Source organism: Monodelphis domestica, chromosome 4, assembly GCF_027887165.1.
Source record: "Monodelphis domestica isolate mMonDom1 chromosome 4, mMonDom1.pri, whole genome shotgun sequence".
Taxonomy (NCBI): Eukaryota; Metazoa; Chordata; class Mammalia; order Didelphimorphia; family Didelphidae; genus Monodelphis; species Monodelphis domestica.
Window position 1 is genome coordinate 146,258,051 of NC_077230.1, and position 23,867 is coordinate 146,281,917.

A 23,867-nucleotide genomic window follows, 5' to 3' on the forward strand; every position below is an offset into this window, starting at 1 on the left:
TTACTCATAATTATAGAAATGCAAATTAAAACAACTCTAAGGTACAACCTCATACCTATCAGATTGGCTAATATAAGATAAAAAGAAATAATAAATGTTGGAGAGCATGTGGCAAAATTGGAATATTAATGCACTGTTGGTGGAGTTATGAATTGATCCAACCATTTTGAGAGTGATTTGGAACTATGACCAGAGGACTTTAAGATTGTGTAGACTTTTTGATCCAGCCATACTACTACTAGGTCTATATCTCAAAGAGATTATAGAAAAGGGGAAAAGTCCTGTTTGTACCAAAATATTTATAGCTGTTCTTTTTGTTGTGACAAAAATTGGAAATTGAGATGTCCATCATTTGGGGAATGGCTGAACAAGTTTGTGGTATATGATTATAATGGAATATTTTTTGCTATATGGTGAGAATGGTGAGAAAGATAATTTCAGAAAAAACCTTGAAAGACCTACAGAACCTGATGCAAAGTGAAGTGAACAGAAACACGAGAATATTGTAAAGCAATATTTTATGAGGAATATTTATGAATGACTTAGTTATTCCTACCAATACCATAAGTCAAAAAAATCCTCAGGGACTAAAGAGAAAAAATCTGTCTTGAAAGAACTGATGGGTTCTAAATGCAGACTGAAACATTTTTTATTTCATTTCATGTTTTCACTTTTCTTTTCTTTGAGTTCTCTTTCACAAAAGCCCAAATATGGAAAGATATATTGCACTGGTTTATATATATAAAATTGATATCAGATTGCTTGCCATTTTGGGGAGACAGGAAGGTATGGAAGGAGGTAAGGTGGGAATTTAGCCTCATCAGACAGACAGTTTATTTTCTTGCTCTTTATTTTAGTTTGGGATTTTTTTTTTCATTGCTCTCTCCTGTAGAATATTGTAAACCTCTGTCCATAGTTCTTCATATGATCTATCTATTGATCAAATTCCTTAAATCTATTCATAACTTCTATTTCATTTTCATAAGAGATATTATTAAGGTCAGATCTATAAAGTGGGATGTTTTCCATACTTTCTTCAATTTGAGTCTGAATTTTGCAATAAGTTCATAATGTAAGCCATACTCAGATCCACATCTAGTTTTAACTGACAGTATAGGGCTTCTCAACCCAGGTGACATTATTCTCATTTTTAAAAAGAGGAAACAAATGGTGAAATACATTATCAAAGACCACAGTTAGTAAATATTTAAGAGAGGATTTAATATTAGCCCTTTTTGACTTTCTGACTCTAAATCCAACAGTATATTTGCCTGGCTAAAATACAAAAAAGTGAATAATACATTTGTGTGTATGTAACATAATCTACAATATTTTTCTTTTCTTTCTTTTTATAGCCTTACCTTCTTTCATAGAATTAATGCTAAATATTGGTTCTAAGGCAGAAGAGTGATAAGGGTAAAGCATGGGGTTAAGTGACTTGAGTAGGGTCACACAGCTAGGAAGAATCTGAGGTCAGATTTTAACCTAAGACCTCATTTCCCTAGACCTAAATCTCTATTCATTGTGCTACCTAACTGCCCTAATTTTCTATAATTTTCAACAGATCGCAATAAAATTTTCTCCTGGTTGGTCTTGATGCTCATAATACTATTAATGATTATTTCATATGAATATATAAGTTTTTTTTTTACTAGTCCTAATTAATAGGCCAACCTATGATGCTCAATTTAAAAAATTGGTAGGAACAAAACTATGACTTCATATTTTAAAGAATTTAAAGTGTGGAAAGTTCTTGGTCTGATGCAAATCTATAATTTCTCTGCCACTTGGGGTAATGAGAAATCAAGTGAGTCACTGCTGGTGAGACGGGCTGTGATATGGGTAGTCAAAGAGTTAAATTTGAATCCTGAATGTAAGGCTACTCTCAGACATGCTCTGCCATGCTCTCTCTCAAAAAGACATCACAAACCATATTCTATCTTTAATATTTCACTGAAGTAGTGGCATTCTTCCAATTCATTCTAAGTGGGCTCTTCAAGGTATATTGCCCCTGACGACAATAGACTAAACAGGTTTGAAAGCCATTGATCTAGATGTGAGTGTATAGAGATTGCATGCTCATATACAAAATAGACCTCCATTTCCATCTCACTCCCAAAAAACACAAACACAATCTGTTCCCAATAATTCGTGTAACGACCTTTATTGGTGCTACAGCAGCATTTATGTCCTCCTAAAGCTTCAAGCTACATCCAGTAAGATGGCTTTGTTTTGGCTTCTATCCACTTCCCCCACTATTACTTTAGAGGTCATTGCTTAATGAGCATACACTATTTAAGTTTAGGGCAAAGTAGCACTTTAGTCAAAGTTTTGCATAAAATATCCAAATGCTTTTATATAGGTCAGACTAAAGTTTAACACAGGCCATTAGTTACTAGGAAAGACTCTATACACACATACACAAGCACACACGCACAAAAGATATGTCATTTATTTATAAAATATGACTGTTTTATGTTCGGTGAAGGTGCCATAGCTGCTTTTATGTTTATCTACATTATTAAATTCCCTGTGTGAATCAGACACAATTCAAATGAGCAGGAGTAATCAGCTTGGACATAACTGCTCTGCCACCTCAATCCATTTCCTATAAAATTTCTATTTGACCAACTCCTTATAACCTGTTAAATAATTCAAGAGAAAGTTAATATATTTTTCTTTCCTTTATAATGTCCTTTAAGAAGGCAAAAAGGGTAGTAGATTGTTGTTTCTATAAGTAGTTTTTGTTTTTTTCCATGGCATAGAAGAGTAACAAGAGGACCCTTTACATGTTCCTTTGCCATTCCCACGAGACAGAAGAAGATGCTCCCTCCTGTATCTTTGGACATTCCAATGTACCTTTCATGGTGCCAGAGCACTCTGACCTGTGACTCCAGGCTCAGGGACATAATAGAATCTATAGAACAGAGGCACAGTGAACTAAAATTCAACCTATTGGACTATTTTCCCTCTAATTCCTTCTAGTGTTCTGAATTACCTTTGCTTCTGTTAGAAGATACCTAAATACAAATTTTCAACTCCTGGATAAATATTTTTGTAGGAATTCAGCACCAACTAGATTTATCCCTCAATTCAAACAATATTCGTTAAAATCGCTTGGCTTTTTATTTTTTGATGCTCTTGCACTGAAGTCCTTCTCTCTCCCTCTCTAGTCAGGCAGGTAAGTCAAAGCTTTCTGAAGTTTAAAAGAATAGAGCAGAGCAAAGTATCAGAATGAGGGAAAAGAAGAGGCAAGGAAAGGAAAAGCAAGGCCAGGCTTCAAGTATCGGTATACTGGCAGGCTTCATAAGGACCAGTTTGGAAAGACCCTTTACCAGGACATAATGCTCCACAGATAGTATGAGTGATAGTTATAGAATCCTGGACAAATCAGGGTTCTTCTAGGAGCAAAATGAGATGCTCTGTGTAAAGGACTTTGCCAACCTTAAAAGTGCTAAAGTAGTTATGATGTTTTTGTGGGTGCATTTGCATGTTAACACAATAGCTTATGAAAGTCTTTTCAGTCAAAGGCACTGTTGTATGTTCTAGTGGATAGAACAGTTACATCAATGAAGTCATGAAGATTTTCAAGGAATATCTACCGGAGTTAGTACAATTCAAATAATGTAGGTTAATTCAATTAATAGCATAGTCTTTAGGTATTTCTTTGAGGTGATTGTGTTTGCTACCTTTTTCTAAGGAAATGTTAAAAAAACTCCCACCCCCAGTTTTTTTGTCATTATTTTGAAGATATTTGCTCTCCTCTTTTTTCACTTTTAAATTTGATACTTGAAATTACGTGGATCTTTTCCCCATTTTGCATGCTGAAAATATACCAACTCTTTGCCTCCAAGTTTCCCAATCAGGTCATATGCATAGTATAAATATTTCTACATCTTGGTTATTTGTTGATTTGAGGAAGCTGGGAAGTGCAATGGATAGAAAGAATGCCAGGCTTCACTCAAGTCAGGAAAACCTGAGTTCAAATGTGACCTCAAACACTTACTAGCTGAGTGAGCTTGGGCAGGTCACTTAATCCTATTTGCCTCATTTTTGTCACCTCTAAAATGAATCAGAGAAGGAAATGGAAAACCAATCCATGTTCTATACCATGAAAACATCAGATGAGCTCACAAAGACTCAGACATGGCTAAAATGATTCAATAATAGCAATATTGATTATATTCGGTTGTTTTTATAGACCATATGTTTTCTATTTATTTTTTCCTTATTAATTTAAATGCTTTGGAGGGTTAGGATTATGCCTTGGAAATCATCCTATAACATACCTTTATTATTTGTTTACTTGACTAGATTCTGCAAGACCTACCCCTATTGCTGTGATAAAGCACCGAAGTGCATAGAATACCAGGGCTAGAATCAAGACCTAAAGTCAAATCTCAACTCAGACATTTAGTAGTTTAATTACCTTGGATAAGTCTCTTAATCTATCTGCCTCACTTTTCTCAAATGTAAAATGATGATGATAATAATAGCACTTACCTCTCAGGATTGTTCTAAGAAGCAAATGAGAAAATAGTTGTAAAGCGCTTAACAAAGTGCCTGGCTTATAATGGGTATAATATGCATGTTTATTATTCCTATTTATCCAGTTATAATGCATAATTGACATGGATAGCAAAAATTGTCTTCTATACTCATTGGAAAGCATAAGTTTCTCTAACTGCCTTTCTCTACCATTCTTTTCCCAAGTTCTCAGACAGAAAAGATTTTAGGGAAGTGTAGCTTCCCTACAAACAAATTTGTTTGTACTTATTGTTTTCCAGTTGCACCTTCCTCTTTCCCCCCCAGTGGTCAGTGAAATCTTCTTTTTGGTTACTCCAAAATTTTGGAAAAGGCACTGGAGCAAAAAAAAAAGTAGTTGGAGTGTAGGTAGTAGCCATTTTAACAATTTAGGAGCAATGTTGGCATATATATATATATATGTATATTATATATATATATATATATATATATATGTATGTATGTATATATTTAAACTTTATAAAGTATATTTGATAACCATAACATTCCTATAAAGAGGAAGAAAATATTTTGCAGGTGGAGAAATAATGCTCATTGGTACAGAGGCTCCTGAAAACTTGGACTAAGGCCCAGATGCCCATTGCTTTTTCTTCGCTCTGTATTGTGATGGAAAAGGATTTGAGAAACAAAGGGTCACATTTGTGACTAAGAATCTGGCACATTAGCTAAAATGATAACCATGGTAAATACTGCCAAAGGATTAACTTTTGTGTAACAGCAACAATTTTTCTATACCTGGCTGTGTCTGTACTTTGCTATTCAGTCTCATTTTGGTTGCCTAATTTAAGAATTAGGCAGAATATCTATCACCTTTTCAAATTAAAGTCATTATTGAATAATTTGTTTAGCAGTCAATCCTTTAATCATTGATGTCTCCAAGGGATAAAAGTGACTGAGGTAATAAATATTTGGTTTTAACAAATATTAGACAGAAAAAATGTTCTCTATGAATTTTAAATGTCCAAAATCTGATCATTTTCCTTTCTTATCTACATGACTCAATATAAAACATTTTCTTTCCTTCTTCCCTACCCTTTTAAAACCTCTTTAACTTGAGTGTCTTTTTTTTTTTGAATGACAGATAGAAACCCTCAAAACATTTTGGTAACTTAAATGAATGTTAATGAAATGAAACTGGCTTTCCACAGCAGAGGTATCTCAAATATTGCCCATAATATATTGAAGTGCTCTCCCTCTACCTCACCCAAACACATTAAAATGTAATTAAGAAATATTTAACAAAATAAATAACTACAATAAAGTATAGATGTGGTTATATTTAAAAACTAAGAAAATATAGGATCCACAGGAAACCTTGTCTGTGGGTTAGTGGTCCCTGTTTCCATTTTGAGTTTGACAGCTCTGCTCTTTAATCCCTTCTGATTATGGTTCCTGATGAGTCATCTGTAATGATCAAAAAGTTCTTCATTTGTCTATCATTTGTATCTTTCGATTGTTCAACATTTGGTAGCTTCTTAGAATCTTTGGTATGGATATAACTATGCCTCAAAGAAGGAGGGAAGTGATGACCTTGGCCTTGCCCATGAAAGAGATTAATGATTAATGCCCTATAGGCTAGGGCAGTGTTGGTGAAAGTTTTCAAGTTTGAGTGCCTAAAGGGCAAATTTAAGCTTTCTATGAGCCTCCCTCCCACTCCCAATACTCTAGAAAGAAGTGGAGGAGTTCTTGCTTTGGGGCAGCTGGACAAGGGCAGGCATGTAAAAAAATGTCCTCAGGCCCTGGGCAGAGGGGGAACAGAGTGCTGGGGCTGATATGAATGCGGATACTTCACCAGTGCTGACCAGTTATGACTGGTGAATGAACTTCATTTTTTTTTGGAATAGTTTCCATGAAAAAGTTATTAATTTATTTTAGGAAACAACTCCAAAGTATCTGGAATTTGGTATTCAAGGATCATGCTCTGTGAGACTAACAATACATTTACACACAAATTGGCTTCACTTCATTTTTTAAAATGTGTATGATTTTTCTGGATAAACCATTACCACAGTCTAATACCTTTTTTTGGCAGCAAACTATGTGTGTCTTCTCTAGGGCTTTGGAGTCTGTTTTATTGTTGTACCTAAAGTCATATTAACATGGAGTAAAAGAACTAAAGGAAAGTCAGGGAATACAATTAAAAACATCTTACATTGTCTCCGTGAAGTTTTGGAAAGCTAGGGAAATAGTCTTTATCAAACTATTTTGTTTCCCTTTGAACATTGTTTATTCCTCTTTCCAGAACCTTTCTCTCTCTCTCTCTCTCTCTCTCTCTCTCTCTCTCTCTCTCTCTCTCTCTCTCTCTCTCTCTCTCTCTCTCTCTCTCTCTCTCTCTCTCTTTCTCAGACACACACACACACTGATAACAAAGAAATAATCAATCCTGATCTGTCAGTTTTATTTTCAGCTTTCAAAATTTGAACTGAAACATCTGAGGAACATAATGAGGAAGAGTTCAGAAAGAGCTGTATCTTTAAGAAAAAATGTTTTATTTCTTTATTAGAGTGTTAAAGAATTTTGACTCTGTAGGTCTTATTTATTCTCCTAAGTCTACATTCAAAACTTGATCATGGAGGAATGTAATGTGTGAACACCAGTTACCCTTTGAAAGATCCAACTGGTACCGAACCAGCTGCTCTTTCATAGAGACAGAGCTACTATAGCATGTTGGATCTGTACAGTACAAGTTTTCCATTAGAAAAGAGAAATTCATATTTATTGGTATTGCCCTGGATGTAAAATTTTGGAATGTTTGTTATAAAACAATAGCCCCCCAAATAATTAAAATATACATATATATGAATGTATGTTTAATAAATATATGTATTTACAAATATATTCAGCAGGTGGTTTAGTGCAATTCTTTTCCTCATTTTAATTTTATCCTAATAGAAAATGTTTGTCTGTTTTTCTCATACACAAGGCTAAAAGTCCTAAATCAAGATCTTTATGGTGATAACTGGCAGAAAAATCAAATGGAATGGGGGAAGTCAAAGGGCCAGGAAAGGAATGGTAAAGGGAAAGCCAGGACAATGCAGACTGGCAACTTTTCTGATGAGTAAGCTTTTCCCAGGTCACCTAGTTTAAAATAGGGAATGACCTTAGTTAATTGTCAGCTCACACCTTTCTTTAATGAGTTTCCTAGAAGTTTATAGTTAAGTTGCCTGGGCGACTCAGGTAGGGTTTCTGTCAACTCCAGCTGGGGCTGTCAGAATAGGAAAATGGGGGTCCATTTTCTGATTAATGAAAATAATAATTATGTACAGACTAGAGTCAGAGAGCAGGAGAGAAAGAAAGAGAGAAGCTTCCATGTTACTTTAAACAAAGAAGAGTTAAGGCCTTATCTTAACTATGCATTGGCACTGCAATGCGAAATGGTCATGCAAAATTAATTTTTAATGTGTTCAATTTATATTAAAAATTTCTGCAAGTGTGTGAATTTTTTTTCCAAGGCTGGAGTGCTACTTCATTTACAATATTCCCTGAAGGTGTTTTTTTTTAAAGAGACTCTTAAACTGAAGCCATTTTAAGGGTTTTATGAGACATTATGTGAGCTTTCATATGCAAGTTAGTCGTTAAGTACCAGATATTATATTCTGTAATATGCTTAAGTGATATTAGAGGCTGTATATAGCCTGCAGTAATGGCTATTGCTGCTTTTTTAATTTATCAAGAAAATGTTGCTTAAATAAGGAGCAAATCAATGCTGGGTTGTAGAAAATATAAATGTAAGGAAGTAACAGTATTTTTTATATACTTGGTGCTTCTAGCTTCACTGGAAAGGAGGGGAAAAAAAACCACTACGTACTTTAAAAACTTGTATTGATGACAGGAACAAACAATATATTTAGAATTGAAGGAATGCTAAGAAACCAAGAGTATGTGGAATGCCATTGAACAATGGAGAACCATTGCTCCTCAATGTTCCATGATGTAGGTAAAGAAGAATTCTATGCCCCTGATAAATGATATTTTGTATGATTTTTGGCATCCAAACAAAGTAACATCTCACATTTGGATTTAAACCAGTGCTCAATCTACAAGGGGAGATATTTTATTAAGCTGAATTCATTGGCCAAGCTATGAAAACCTGGTAAGATAAATTTATCCTTAAAAAAAAAAAGATAAGAAAATAGTTAAGACAAGATCATATGTCCATCCACTGGTATCTATACCCCACCCCCATCTCACAAGGCTGATGAAGATTTTTTATAATCAACTTATTTCACATTACTTGAAAATCCATTTTCTGCTCCTAGCATGACAAGAAGGAAGATATGAATAGTTTCATAATGTATCCAAGGGTATATGGTGAAAGATTGTGATCTAAGAATTGTAAGAAAAGTTAAGAAATTAAACCTCATAGGCTTCTCCTAGTACTCCCTGGATAAAGTTGAGTAGTTTGTTATTCTTACGCTAATAGAATTTGGTTGATATGTTGCTGTTGAAAATAAGGAAACATGTTAGAAAATTTATGTAGTTGTTTATCTTAATTGTGAAAGCCTATGGTCCCTTGATTTAAGTACAACCTTTTCTACCTATCTGGGAATATTAATCTCAATGTAAAATGTTAGATGATCAGCAAAGTCTTTACTGAAAGCTCAGGATTTTAGGTAAAGAAATGTTTTCACTTGAAGTGTGTCTACAATGACAAAAAAAATCTGATAGTTTTTGTTTCCATTATAGATATGAAGAATCCAGACTTTACCAATGTATTTTATGTAAATTGAGTCTTTAGCTACAATAAATACAATAAGGTTCCTATTAGTATCAACCATCAACCCCTGGGAAGTAAGTTCTTTTATTCAAATTGATTATTTTTTAAAGTTATAAGCAGGTAAAACATAGTAACTCATTCCAACCAATAGAAATAATGTAAATTCAAATAGTGCTACCACTTCTATAACTCCATTTGCACTAAACAAAATCTAGTTATCATATCTGATATCTCTAGAATATAATTAATTTACAATATGGAAAATTATCATTTATCAAAGATTAAAAAAACTGAGTTCAAAGTATTAGATTTCTTCTACCTTCAGTTTAAAAACAAAAAGAAATAGTAAAATAAAATATTAAGCATCAACTATGTATGAGATAGGTTCTTTAAGAGCTTATTTTTGAGGGCAAAATGAGGCATGACAAAAGGTAGAACAAGAGAAAAGGAAAGATAAAAGAAAATTTTGAAGAAAAAAATCTATTTTAAGAAAAAATGAAAGAGAGCCCATAGTGGGTGGAGAAAAGGATTCATGGGAGTGGCAATATCTGACTTGAATAATAAAGGAAGAGAAAAAGAACATGATTTTCACCATGTTTAGATGTCTAAGAAGTATATTCTAGGTGTGTAGGATGGTGTGTGTGTGTGTGTGTGTGTGTGTGTGTGTGTGTGTACACAGTCATGTATAGAAGCTAAAGAAGAAAGGATGATATCAAGGAGCACAAGTACTAGTCTAGTTGGCTTAAATGTAATTGCATGTCAGAGAATGAGGGTTGGTGGGAGGGATCTGGAAAGATTATTTTGGCAATTATGTGAAAGACAAATTGACGAGCAGAGAGGACTAGTTTGAAGGCTATTACAACTGCAATCAGAAAGAATACCTAAAAAAGGAAGGTCTGATTTGAGAGAACAGGGCATTGTTGATAGACAATTAACATAGTGTAGTGACTATTTGAATGTTTAAGTTAAATATTATAGTAAAGATGACTGTGGTTTTGAATCTAAGTGTAATGCAAAATGGTGATAGCAACAGTGACAAAAATCTGTAAGCAGAGGGACAGATTGATGAGTTTGTTTTGGAATTTCTGAACATGATATAGTACAGGGTAAACACAGAAGAATTTTTCAGAAGATATTTGCAAATTCTAGATTAAATGGTAGAGTGTTGTAAGCCACAGTCATATATAAGGGGAGAAAAAGAAAGATAGACCAGTGTAAAAGAGTTGAGAGAGAACAATTGCCTTAGTTGGATTAGGAGAGGGTAATCAACAATGTCAAATGCTGCAGAAAGTTCAAGGAAAAAGAAGAGTTGAAGAAAGGCCATTGGTGATCTCAGAAGGAACATTTTCATTAGAGGAGTGAGAAACGTAGTCAGAGTTAAGGGGGTTTGTGAGTGACCAGCTAGATGGTTGAAGTGCTTATTTCCTTTTTAAGGATAGGGGATAATTAACCATGAGGGAATGAGCCAAGCAAGATTGATTATATCTGGGGGTGGGGGGAATGTTAGAGATGAGCATTGAGAAATTTACAGGGGAAAGATTTTCCCCTAGACAGGAAGCAATTCGAATTGAGAGATGAGAAAAGTGGAAATTTGGGATTTCTTAGCCACAGACAGGAAAATACTACTAAAGTAGAAATTAGTATTTATCCTTTAAAGTTTTGATTAGAAGGTTGATTATGACAGTCTTCACAGACCTTTTCTTCCATGTAGTTCCTGTGACTTGAGAGACAAATGGTAAGTCAGCAATTTGCTACTAAGAATTTCTTCATAAAATCAGCTTCTATAGACCCATATATAATTGGCTCAATTTAGATGTTCTATTCAGTTTTCTCATCTGTAAAGTGAAAGTCTTATATTAGATGATCTTTATGATTCATTTTTAAATTCTATTATCCAATGCTCAAGTTAGTAGAAGATCCTGAAATGGTTTTTGAAGCAGCCATGTTTAAACTAGTGTGTATTATGTCTGACTTTTCAATTCTATTTGAAAATTGATCATTCAAAAACAACATAAATGATTTTAATAATACAAATAAAGAGAAAATTGGATTTTTGAGTAAATGTAAGGATTTGTCCCAGACAACAACAACAACAAAAAAAAAAAACATATGCCTTCATTAGAAGAGAAATGGGTGTGGGATAGGGGGACTATAAAACAGAATGTGTTATGCAAGGTTAGATATGGTTAATTTATGAGTTGATACTGTCTAAATGTTTTTCTTTTCTAGAAGGGAGACTTCAGTGCTGGAGTGAAAGAAAGTCCTGTATCTGGAAAAGACAGTGAGAAAATAAGAAAAAGTGAATAAATGACAAGAAGCATCAATAAAACATTTTATAAAGATAAACTGAACTTGTTATGTCTCTCTGTATGTAGATTATGTATCTATCCATCTATCTGTTTATCAATCTATCTATCCATCTATCTGTCCATCTATCTATCAACCTATCTATCTGTCTATTCATCTATCTATCTATCCATCTATCTATCTGTCTATCATCTATCTATCTCTCTGTCTGTCTGTCTGTCTATCTATCTGGTAAAGCATATAGCAATGTTGAATATGTTGGAATACCCTCTTTTAGAAAATATTTGTGTCTGCTTGCTTTAATTCTTTTGAAATCTTAGAATGAAAGTTATTATTTTAACTGAGGCTCTTAGTTTCATCTTTGACATTGATCACCGGTGTTCTCTAACTATTCTGCTTTGAGCTATATAATTCCTTTTGTATCCACAAGCTTCCTGGTCCCTCCTGAGCCTCAATAAACCCAAAGCTGTGTATTTCAAATGAAGATAATATTTTAACTTAGCTTTCTGCCTCCATCAGCCCAGCTGCAGATTTCTCCCTCCCCTTCAGTCTCCACTTTGCGTTATGATTAAATACATTTAAAATCAAAATCATCTTTTCCATTTGCCTTCTCCCTCCCAGCTGCTGATTCCCACCCAATCCCTCTTTTGGAGCCTGGATTAATACGAATACTTAAAATCAAAATCATCTTCTGTTTCTCTGCCCTTGCCTACCAGCTGCAGAGTTGCACTTCCTGGTTCTGTTCTTGGTTTACAGCTCACTGAAATATTTCTAAGGAAAAGAATCCAAACTTCTCTTTTTTAGCCACTAGCTCTCTTTGCCTCCAACTGTGTATTTTTCTAGACTCCTCTCTTCTAAAGGACAAAGGAAGATTTCTCACCAGGACTGCGGCACATGAGCTAGGTGTAAGTATGACAAGTTTACTTTGAATGGTACGGCATTGCTGAACTGACATGAGGATCTCTGGTTCAGTATAGCTTCATGTAAGCCCACTCCATAATGCCCTTTAAAATATATATGCATGTAGCATGGATTCACCAATTCAGAAAAGAAAATTGGAATAAAGCAGAGTTAAGTCAGAGCTTAAAATAAACATTCTGAAGAAATAAGCAAATAAACTTTTTTTGGCAGAGAGTTTATTTATTTAACAACAGCGATGCAGTTGCTTACACTTTCTACAAATGTTTTATCTCTTCTTCCTCCGCACCTGTCCCTGAGTGAATAGAACCACATCTGTCTCATCTTGGCATAACAAGTACACATCTACATCTGTGAGTGATGATTCCATTTTTGAAGGAAACAGTGTATACTTTTGCACTCCTGCAGTCTGGTTAAAAAATATTACACAATGGATTTTGTGTCTTGCAGGAAGGCTTCTAAAGAGTGAATTGAGAGCTTGGAACGGGTACAGCAATATTGAACTCACAGCTTAGGAAAGATATCTTTATATATCTTTATACACACATAGGCACACATGTATAAAGGTATTACCTACATGTGTCCATATGCAAATTAATATATTCATATACTGGCAGCACATGGAAGATGATGGATTCAAGAATATGTGTAACTTGGGATGGGAAAAATTTCTCAACCAAAGAAATGAAATTTTAAATAATGAATCTATGATATTTGACATGATACTTCCTTAAAATATCATACAATTATGTGACATTTCATAGTTTATGTGATTTCCTTTGACCTTTAAAATATCCGTATGGATTTGGGAGGCATGGACCAGTATTATTATCTCTGTTTTAGAGATGAGGACCTGAGACCCTAAGTGGCTTACCTAAGTTGGTAAATGGCAGTACCAAGTCTAGAACTCAGATTCTTTGTCTTCCCATGAGGGTAAGGGGTGGCAGAATGCCTATAACTGCTGGCTACCATCCTCATCTTTTGAAGGGCATCCAGGAAGTCATGTGTGTTAGGGTCATTTTGTCTGTAGAATGTTTAGAACCCACTCTGCATGTAGTTTAGGAGGAAGTATAGATGAGAAGATAGAACTGTACTGTTGTGGAAGAAATGTGAAAGATTTGAGTGGTTGTGGAAGAGTATTTGAGAATTCATGAGTCTGTGTGAAGGGAAGGAGAAAATCAGGAGAGGAGAGGGTGAGAGATGAAGAGAAGCCTGGCCGTGGCCAATCCTTGAGTTCACAGAACCCTGATGAGAGAGGGAATGTGTGCAGGAGAAGTATGCATAAGGGTACTCCTGAAACTTTTATACGTAAGTTCTGGAGAATGAGGGGAGTCTTCTAACCAGATTTGGACTTGCATGGTTTGTCCGAATTAGGCATTTGCTTGAACTCCTCCTAGAGTGTTATCTAGAAAACCAGGACTATCTTGATTAAGATTGAGGGAGTGAGCAAAAACAAGGGATATGTACATATAACTGTTTCATGACACCTGTCATTGATATATATATATATATATATATATATATACATATATATATTCATATAGATAGATATATCAATACAGACATATATTATATACACACAAATATATATATACACACACACATATATATATATATATACATACATATATATGGCAATGTGTCCTTTTGCCATAGAGAAAACTATAAATTAGCTATTTATAGTCATGCAGAACTTCTTTTAGATCATGATAATAACTGATACTGAGCATTTTAAGGTTGGAAGAGTATTTTACATATTTCATCTACGTGATCCTCACAATAACCTCTGTGAGGAGGGCACTAAATATATTTCCATTTTATAAATGAGAAAACTGAGGTTTAGAAACGTTAAATAACCAGACCATATTCACAGAATTAGCAACTACTGGTGGTCAATTCTTCAACTCATCATTCAAAATCTAGTACTCTTGCTTTTATATCCCCTGCCCTCTCTTTGAATTATTTGTGTCTTACTACCAAGAGTCAAACCAGTGAAAGGCTTTTCCTAGAAGTCTTACCACCCAATAATACATTTATTTAGCTGTAGTTTTATATATAAAGACAATTCATGAAACAGAAGGATTTATAGTTTGCATCAATGTGAATAGTGCCCACATCACTGAAAATTCTGAAACTTGAATTATCCCCTCCTCCATGCAAAAGAAAAAAAAAAGATAGACATTAGGGATATACTATCACAAGTAAAATATACTGTTATAAATATTTTTGCTTTAGAAATTTTAAATGATTTTCAACTTTCTTTCCATTCATTCTATGAACATCTACCATCTCCATCTTTTAGCTGCCCTCCCTTGCATAAATGTAAAAGAAACCTAAACTACCACCAGAGGGAAAACCCTAATATGGTTTTGGCCACATCCCAAGAGAACTTCACAACAAAGAAGGACATTACTGATTCAGTAAAAATGGCATAGCTCATTTTGGGGATAAAGCATAGAATCCATAACTTTAAACATAGTTTATTCACCTCTTTCTCTTCATCATCTCTCTACTCTTTACAAACATTGACTCCATTTAAATCAGAGGAGGTAAAGAATTTGGATTTAGAATTTCAAAACATTTCATGGAAAAATAAATAGTAAATCTCAAGATTCAGAGTTTTTGAAGAAAATGACCAGTTTTTGACTTAGTGAAATCCATCTTTTATATAGAAGTGGGTACCCATGTGGATCAAAAAGACATTTCTTAAAGAATGTTGGAATGAAGCTAAGATCTGATAAAGCTTTGTAGCCAGAATATGCAGATGAGGAAGGAGAGAATTACAGGTATGGAAGATTGCCAGTATTTGGGGAGTCTTTTAGCTAGTATTAACTATTGCAGAGAGTTGTTGAGATGATTAGAAGAGTTAAAGAATATCAAGACTTTATATATCTCAAGCTATTATGGTTACAGTCGTGACCCACATGGAGAGGCATTGAAGTACACAAGCTAAAGGTCTGGCTTTCAAGCTTGGTTCAAACCCCCCTTCTGATTTGCCTTCCAAATCTAAGGCATTGACTATGATATTCTACTCAGAAACTTCAAATAACTCCCTATTGCCTAATGAATAAAGCATAAATGATTTATCTTGGAATCTGATACTTTACATAGTATTGCTCCTCCTGTTTTGGGCACAGTCTTATCTGGTACTGCTTCGCTTTGTATATTCTATGTTCAAGCAAAATGGAACTGTTTTCCATTCCCCAGCCTTATTTTAATCTCTTCCAAAAGCATTAATTTGTTGATGTCAAACATCATTCCTTAAATGCACAAATCCTATTCCTTATCCTTTATATTGAAATAATTTCCTTTATAGATCCAAAGGAAGGCCTAATTAATCCATGAAGCCTTTCTACCTATCTCCATTTCTCAAGCTGAAAAATCTTTTCTAACTTTTTCCTGAAATTTATCATAGAACTTTGCCTAGATCTATTTTTCATACCTATACACACAAATCTCACAGTTATTTTTCTTTTTTTCTAAATTAGAGAAAAGGTTGGCAAAATATAGCTAGAAGATGTTCAGTCAGCAGGATTGAGAATTATTTTTATATTTCCAAATACACAAAACTTTAAGAATTCTTACTTCAAATGTCAAACAATCCACCATATTTTGACCTCCAACTATAGCTTGCTGTCCTTTCCTCAACTGAGTTAGAATTAGTCCATCCTTGAAAAAAGGGTAACTATTTTGGGTCCTGATCATCTAGCATATCACCATGTATATATAAGATATTTGATGTTTCAATTAAAATTTAGTCAATCTTCTGAGATGAGTAACCCCAAAATGCCATTACCTCCCATTAAAAACTCAGCTCACATTTGTTAGTAGCTTAATTTAGTTAGTCAACCTTGATCAAGTTAGGGCTGAATCTTAATCTGGACATTAAGGTGGGTGAAGAAAGAAAGAAAGAAGAACTTTCATGTTCAAAGCCAGTACTTTGTGATAGAGAGCCCATGTGGCTCTCAGGGAATGTTAGCTAAATGCTATGAGTGATCAGAGAATTCCCTGGGTAAATGAAACTGTAGATGAAATGATGATGTTTAAACAAAACTGTGTGCTAAGTCTAATTGTTCCATTTGTTGAAGAATGTTTGTCAATTCTTCCAGAGTATATGAAGACTTCCTATTATCTATTCTCTAGGTGATTCCAAAATGTCCATGCTCAATGTAGTCCAAGTCTCACTATTTTCATCTATAAGAAGTCCTTTTGGGTTTCTTCCTGCTTCAATGAAATAATATTTCCTGTGATCTTATTTTTTTTAAATTTTACCTTCTTTTTTTTTAGAATCAATACTGTGTATTGGTTGCAAGGTCGAAGAGTAGTAAGGGCTAGGCAATGAAGATTAAGTGACTTGCCCAATGTCACAAAACTTGGAAGTGTCTGAGGTCAAATTTGAACCTAGGATCTCTTGTTTCTAGGTCTGACTCATTCAAGTGAGCCACCTCGCTGCCCTCTCCTATGATCTCTTTTTGATGAGACTAGCTGTTCATCACCAGCTCCCATAATGATCCTGAACATAACTGAAAATTTTCTTTGGTCAATTTGGGCTCCTCTAGACAATGTTTTCTTGATTATGGAAAGGATGAAATCACAATCTTGCTTTTAATTTCATATCTCATTAAAATCTCTTAGATTCATTGACTCTAGTAGATTTCATATCTCTTCCCTGATTTAGAAGCAAAGTACCCCAAGATCAAACTTATAAGTGCAAAAATGAACCATTGTTCCATTTCCAGTGGTTTTTTGTTGTTGTTGTTGTTGTTTTTTACAAACAACCTTCTACTTTTAGGCTGCTTCTCTCACATGTCTTCCCTCATTGTCTTTAGAAATAGGTTATTCTTTACTCAGTGGACCTGCAGTCCTGGCCAGTGGCATGCACCTTTCTTTATATATCTCTAAAAGTCCAAAGAAGAAACTGCATAATTATGAGACCTTCCTGGGTGGTCACACCTTCCTTTTCTCTTCTGTCTAGGCTAACCCAGTTACCATCTGTTCTCCTGACTTCTTCACTAAACACCCCAGGCTCTTCTGCTCTTGACAATACACTGTAGTGTTCATGTAGAAAAATGAGCTGTGATAGAAATCTGAAATTCTTTCTTGCTATACAGTAGTATCCAATTTCCTTGGTTTTGTTTGTTTCAGGCAGACCCATATATATATATGTATATATATATATATGTGTGTGTGTGTGTGTGTGTGTGTACACACACATATATATATATATACATATTCTTTCAAATTTCCTTTTGTGTATTTTTTTATTTCAGAGGAAGAAAGGAAAAAATCAATTATAAGAGGTAACATAATGTGTATTATTTACTTGAAAGAATTTAAGTCTATTAGATAAGTATGTAGACAGGAAATTTTTAAAAACACCTATTATATACTCAAGAGTCTAGAAAGTTGTTGTAGTCTATTGGGCAAATACATATATAGGTATTTTTTTCAAAATATTATGATTCAGTATTATTCTGGTCAATTGGTAGAATACACATTTATACATTTTAAAATTAATATTATATTGCCCATGGATGGAAGTGGTTCTATCTGCTGGATATACTTTTTCTAATTTCAGATATGCCTATTATTTACCAATTTCTCAGTTGATTCCTGCTGTTTTGATCTGAGAAAAATGTTACTGCTTGGGAAAAAATCTGTAATAAAATAGCAATGTTAAACAATAAGAGTTTAAAAGTTACAATATATGATTTAGGTAATTTATTTTAATGGTGAACATGTTTCTTCTGTATTAGAAGAGAGGAAGAATTTCTATATGTGTGTTTGGATATTGACATTAATAAAGAATTTTGAAACCCTTTACTGTGTCATTTGCAAATTATATTTTAAAATGACTGTTGTTATTCAGATAGAATTGCTATAATATAAATCTGATATAAACTGATCAAGGTTTGTATATACCCCATCTCAAACTGGATACACCACATTATTCTAAGTATATGGATATATCAGGAATTGAGAAATATTTTGTCATTCATGTAAAGTAATGGATTATAATATTCATATAAAGCAGGAATTAGCAATACAATATTTTTTTCTTATGAGGAGTGAATTCGTATTCTTTTCATTGAATATAATTGTGTCCTCCCTCCAATAATTTGAGGACATTTCTACTTAGGAGCGAGGTTGTTCAGTTAAATTAGTTGTGTTAGATTCTGTGACTCTATCTGGGATTTTCTTGGCAAAGATACTGTAGTGGTTCGCCATTTTCATCTCCAGCTTACTTTAGTGATGAGGAAACTGTGACAAACATGTTTAAGTGAATTACCCAGGGTCACCCAGATAGTGTCTGAGGCCAGATTTGAACTCATTCTGACTCTAAGCCCAGCATTTTATACATTGTGCCATGCAGCTGCCCAGGAGTTAGGTACGGAGGAGCAAAACAAATGAGAATTGGATAAACTTAATTATTGCCAGTTATTATAAGTATTTATGAAGGTTAGGAAAAGAAAACAGATGAAACAAAATGCTGTGTAATGATAATAATGAATAGCCTCAGAGCAAAGTTGAGAAAATGTATTTAACTCCCTCCACTGAAGATGTGGAGATTCATGGGCATGGAATATTGTGTGTAGGGTCAAATACTGTTAATGGGGTAATTCATTTAGCTGAACTTCTTTCCTCTCTTTTTAAATCTTTGCTTTTTTTTGATGTGTAAAGCATAAGAAGGGATATATTTGGGAATTAATGTGATATTAAAAATATAACATTAGTATCTACATATGATATCAATAAAAATAAAATATTCAAAAGGAGCATCTGGGTCCTAAGAGAAAAATATAAAACAAAAGTAAACAAAAAAATCTTAAAATGATATAGTCTGTCGTCACAGAATAAACCTCACTTGCTCTTAACATGAATAATGGAGCAGGAGAAACTAGCAAAAATCCACACATAACCAGTGTGGTACAAACATGTCCCTTAGTTCTCTAATACTTTGTTAATTTTTCTAGTCTAAGAGAAGGATAATGTCCATTAGTGTCAGAAGGCAGAGCATTTACCCACTATTTACTTGTATTTTCAACTTTGACTTCAAATAGCCCTGCTTTCACTAGAGTATAAATGGTTGAATAAATTGTGTATAGGCAATTGACCTTGCCCTATAGAAAACTCTAGTCAGGTGATTGAGTGTGGTTATATTGCCATGCATTACCGTACACTGCATTACATTTTAACTACAGTTCTGTGCTCGAGAGAGGGGAAAAAAATTCTAAAGAATAAATTTTTTAGGAAGCTATGGTTAGGCGATCATTTGACCCTGAACTTTCCTAAAAGGGATAACTTAAAAAAATATCATTGTGAGAGAAATTATATCTTAAAAGAAGAGCTTAAACATAGTTTAAATTCAAAGAGATGAAGCATTAATTAAATACCTACTATATGGAATGCACAGACCGTGCCCTGTATTCCTGGACAAAAAACTTCACCTTTCCCTGCTTCAGTTGTATCATTTGTAAAATGTTCATAAAGAGTTTATAGTTGAAGGCCTGGCATAAAGTAAGCACTGTATGAATGCTGAAGCAATTTTGGCTTAATACTGGACCCAAATCAGAAAGATTAATTCAAAGTTGATCTCAGACACTTCCTAGCTGTATGACCCTGTCTAAGTCATTTAACCTCTGATTGCCTGGCAGAAGTATTCACTGGATCCCCTGGAGAAGGAAGTGAAAAACCACTTTTGTATCTTTATCAAGAAAACCTCATAGATCTGGGGACTGACAGCGTCGGTCATAACTGAACAGCTACATATAAATGTGTCAGTATAATTATTATGAAATCTTAACTCATTGTGTTGCTGAAAGTACAGAGTGACATAGATTTGTAAAGCACTTTGCAAACCTTGAAGCACTATGTAAATGCTAGCTATTCTTCTTACTCCTTTACAGATAGGAATAAAACAATGTTTACTCTAAGCAACTTACACATCTAAGAACTAAAAAAAAAATGCCAAGGAGTATTAGAAAGGAAGTCACTTAAGTTTGTTCTCTTAAGATGTTTCATTCTTTTTTCCATAGAATGTTTAGGTCACTTCATTCTTCCTTGCTTAACAATCAAGATTATGACTGATTTGCTTGGCAAGAATTGGCAGATCTAGAAAAAAATGAATAGAAGTAGGATAAGCAGAAGTTTTAGGGTTGGCTAAGGATAAACGTGTTTACATTTAGCTACTCAAAAGTGGATAGGTTGGTTGACTTGGCTGGATAGTGTATTCTCCTGGACTAGAAATCTTTAAATAATCACTTCAAGAAAAATTGTGGAGGGTATTTTCATTCAAATACCTATTGAACTACATTATCACCAGACCCATAGAACTATATTCTTTCTGGAATATGTATTTTTATTCTTTTCCCCCTATCTCTCTCTTTCTCTCTCTCCCCCACCAAGAAAAAGCTTGGAAAGAAGGGGACAGTGGGAAAAAAAAGCAAACAGAAAAAGACAAACAAACTAAAGCTTCACATTAAATCCCATGCATGGAGATATGTGGAGAACCTTATATGGGATCTCCATAGGCAGTTCTTTCACATAAGCAAACATCTCTCACTTATGTAAACAGTATCCTCAAATGCATTAAAAAATAAACAAACATTATCTATCCTGTGCTATAGAAACCTAAAGAGGGTCATTTCTTTTTAATGCCGTCATGAAGCCAGAGCCAATAGAGAAACGATAGCAGCAGGGGTGATACTCAGAATGAGGTCTTATTTGAGCTTGTACTTGGGTCCAGCTCTAGTGTGTGTGTGTGTGTGTGTGTGTGTGTGTGTGTGTGTGTGTGTGTGTGGTGGGGGAAAGCTCTTCTCTAAAAACAAAGACAGTAGAATACACAGCTGGGGAGAGAACTGAAAGGAACAGTCTTGAGAACAGCCCTGATTCCATCAGGCTACTGCATTATTCTAGTGAGCCATGGTTGGGTGAAGATGAAACAGGCCATGAATCCCTGACCAGATTACCTCTTAAATAGGACTTTAGCCTTACTGGAATCCCCTACTGATACTGCCTGCCTAGCTAAGCTCTAAAGCACTGGAATGTTGGGTCAGTAGGATTATCAGGTGTGGAGAAGTGTCATGGGCTAGCATTCAGCACTTATCCTCTTGGTTCAAAAAAGCATATTCATGTGCAGATTCCCTATATTAGGACATTGGTCCTGAAATATTTCTATTCTAAAAGATCCTAAGGTGCTAGAGAGAAAATTTGGAAAATAATGGGAGACAGCAATGGGGAGAGAGAGGGAGGGAGGGAGAGGGAAGCGGAGAGAAGAGGAAGAAGAGAAAGAGTAACACAAGAGAGGATACATATAAAGATAACTATATCATATCTATGCCATAGATACATATGCATATATTTTGTGTTTTATGTGCATATACAGGTACATGAAGAGAGATAGATGGATTGATAAAAAGGAATATCTACAGAAAGATAAAAACAAAGGTATTTATGTATATATATATATATATATCTTTACACACATATAACTATATGTGAGGCTGTATATATAGATATTTATATTATGTTAAGGTTTGCAAAGTACTTTCCATAACTCATCTCGTTTTATCTTCACAATAACTCTATGACAGTGAAGGTGAACCTATGATATGGGTGCCAAAGATGGCATGTAGAATACTTTCTGTGGGCATGTGGGCATCCTCCCTCCACACCCCTCACCCTAGAGTTTTTTACTAAAATGGCAGAGGGACTTGCTTCCCCCTCTCCACCCTGACTGAAGACATTTTTCACATTCCCCACCCTTCTGCCCAGTAGCCAATGGGAGTTCACAGGGGGTAAAGTGGGCAGCTCACAGGCAGCAGAGCTGGAGGAGAGCAGAGTGCTTGGACCACTCCCTTTCCCCTCTCTACACTCACTGGGACATTCCTTACTTCACCCACTTCTCTGCCCAGCAGCCCAATGGGAATGCTTCCTCCCTCCCCTGTATGGGGTAATGGGGACAGGGCAAGCCCAGCATTTGGTGGTGGGGAGGGTCATGGCACACAGACTGGGGGGAAGGAATCACAGCACTCAGTCTGGGGGGGGGAGCACTCCATCTCTAAAAGGTTTACCATTACTGCTCTATGGGAGAGGTATTAAATTTATTATTACACACATTTTACAGATAAAGATTTTAAACCTCAGACAAGTTACATGACTGCCAATGGTGAGGCAACTGTCAAGGCCCAAAGGTGAGATTTCAAACTCAGGTCTTAACTGACATTGAGCCTCATTCCCTTCCCCACCCCACACTACATTGGGATTTCTTGTCATAAAAGTATTTGATCAATGGCTTTATCATTTGGGATATTTTAGAAATGATTAGGTTCACCTCTGAATTAGAATCATTCTAAGAGGTTAGGATAAATTGAGACTTAATAATTGCATTGTAAACAAATGCAGTTATCTTTTTCTTTAGTCCTCAATTCTCTTTTTTGATATGCTTCCCTTTGTTCAGAACCCTATACTCTCACTTTTTTCTTTCATCTTTTTTCTATTCCTAGCATAGTATACTGAAAATAATAGAAGCCAAACAACAATTAGTTCTAATTAATTATCCCATCTTTACCACTACTAGTACTGCTATTTTGCTGCTCTTTACTCATCCCTTAAACAAAGGCACATCCACTTTCTTCTTTCCTCTTTCCATCCAGTATAATTCCTTGAATCACCATTTTTGTATAAATGACGACCATTCTAGCTGTCTATAAGGCTAGTCCCTTTCTCTTCACAATAATGGCCAATGTTTCCAAGTGTCCATTGGACATCTCCACTTACATGTCCTGGAAGTACCTCCAAACTCAACAGGTCACAAAACAAATTGAAATTGCTCTCCACTCCCTTCCCTTGTTAGTCCAGCTCCAAGCTTTATTAGTCCTCTTCCTAACTTCTCAGCTGATGTTGATCACTTAGGCTTAAAAACTAAGTCTTTTATTCCCCTCAACCCATACAATCAGATGATATTCTATTAACTATACATCTAGGATGTCTCTCATATATGCCCCCTCTTTCCTACTTATACTACTATCAACCTATACTTCTTCTTAATGCTTCTCATAACTTCTATATGTACTTAGCTTAAACTGTCCTTTCTGCTTTCTATCTTTCTCCTCTCTAATAGATTTGTTTGCAGCTGTCAAAACATTTTTTTCTAATATACATTTTAGTTGGTCATCCCTCAGTTCAATAATCTTTACTGCATGGGTTGCTTAACATATTGTGTTTTCCACAGAACCATGGGCAATCTAGTGAACCCTATGAATCCTTTCATAAAAACTTAAGTAGAGACAAGGTTAAAGGTAGCAGATTTTTATGTCAAAGAATTGGATTCAATTTTTAACTTGGACATGTTGTGTCTTGTGAATACATGCAAATCATT

The 23,867-nt window shown here is 34.8% G+C and overlaps 1 long non-coding RNA gene across 1 annotated transcript; it reads left to right on the top strand.

Moving 5' to 3' along the window:
* Positions 1-8,355: 8,355 nt before the first annotated feature.
* Positions 8,356-11,608, top strand: LOC103095562 (uncharacterized). The gene is made up of 2 exons (XR_467445.3): positions 8,356-8,638; positions 11,492-11,608. It is a non-coding gene; the product is annotated as an uncharacterized LOC103095562 (long non-coding RNA).
* Positions 11,609-23,867: the final 12,259 nt, after the last annotated feature.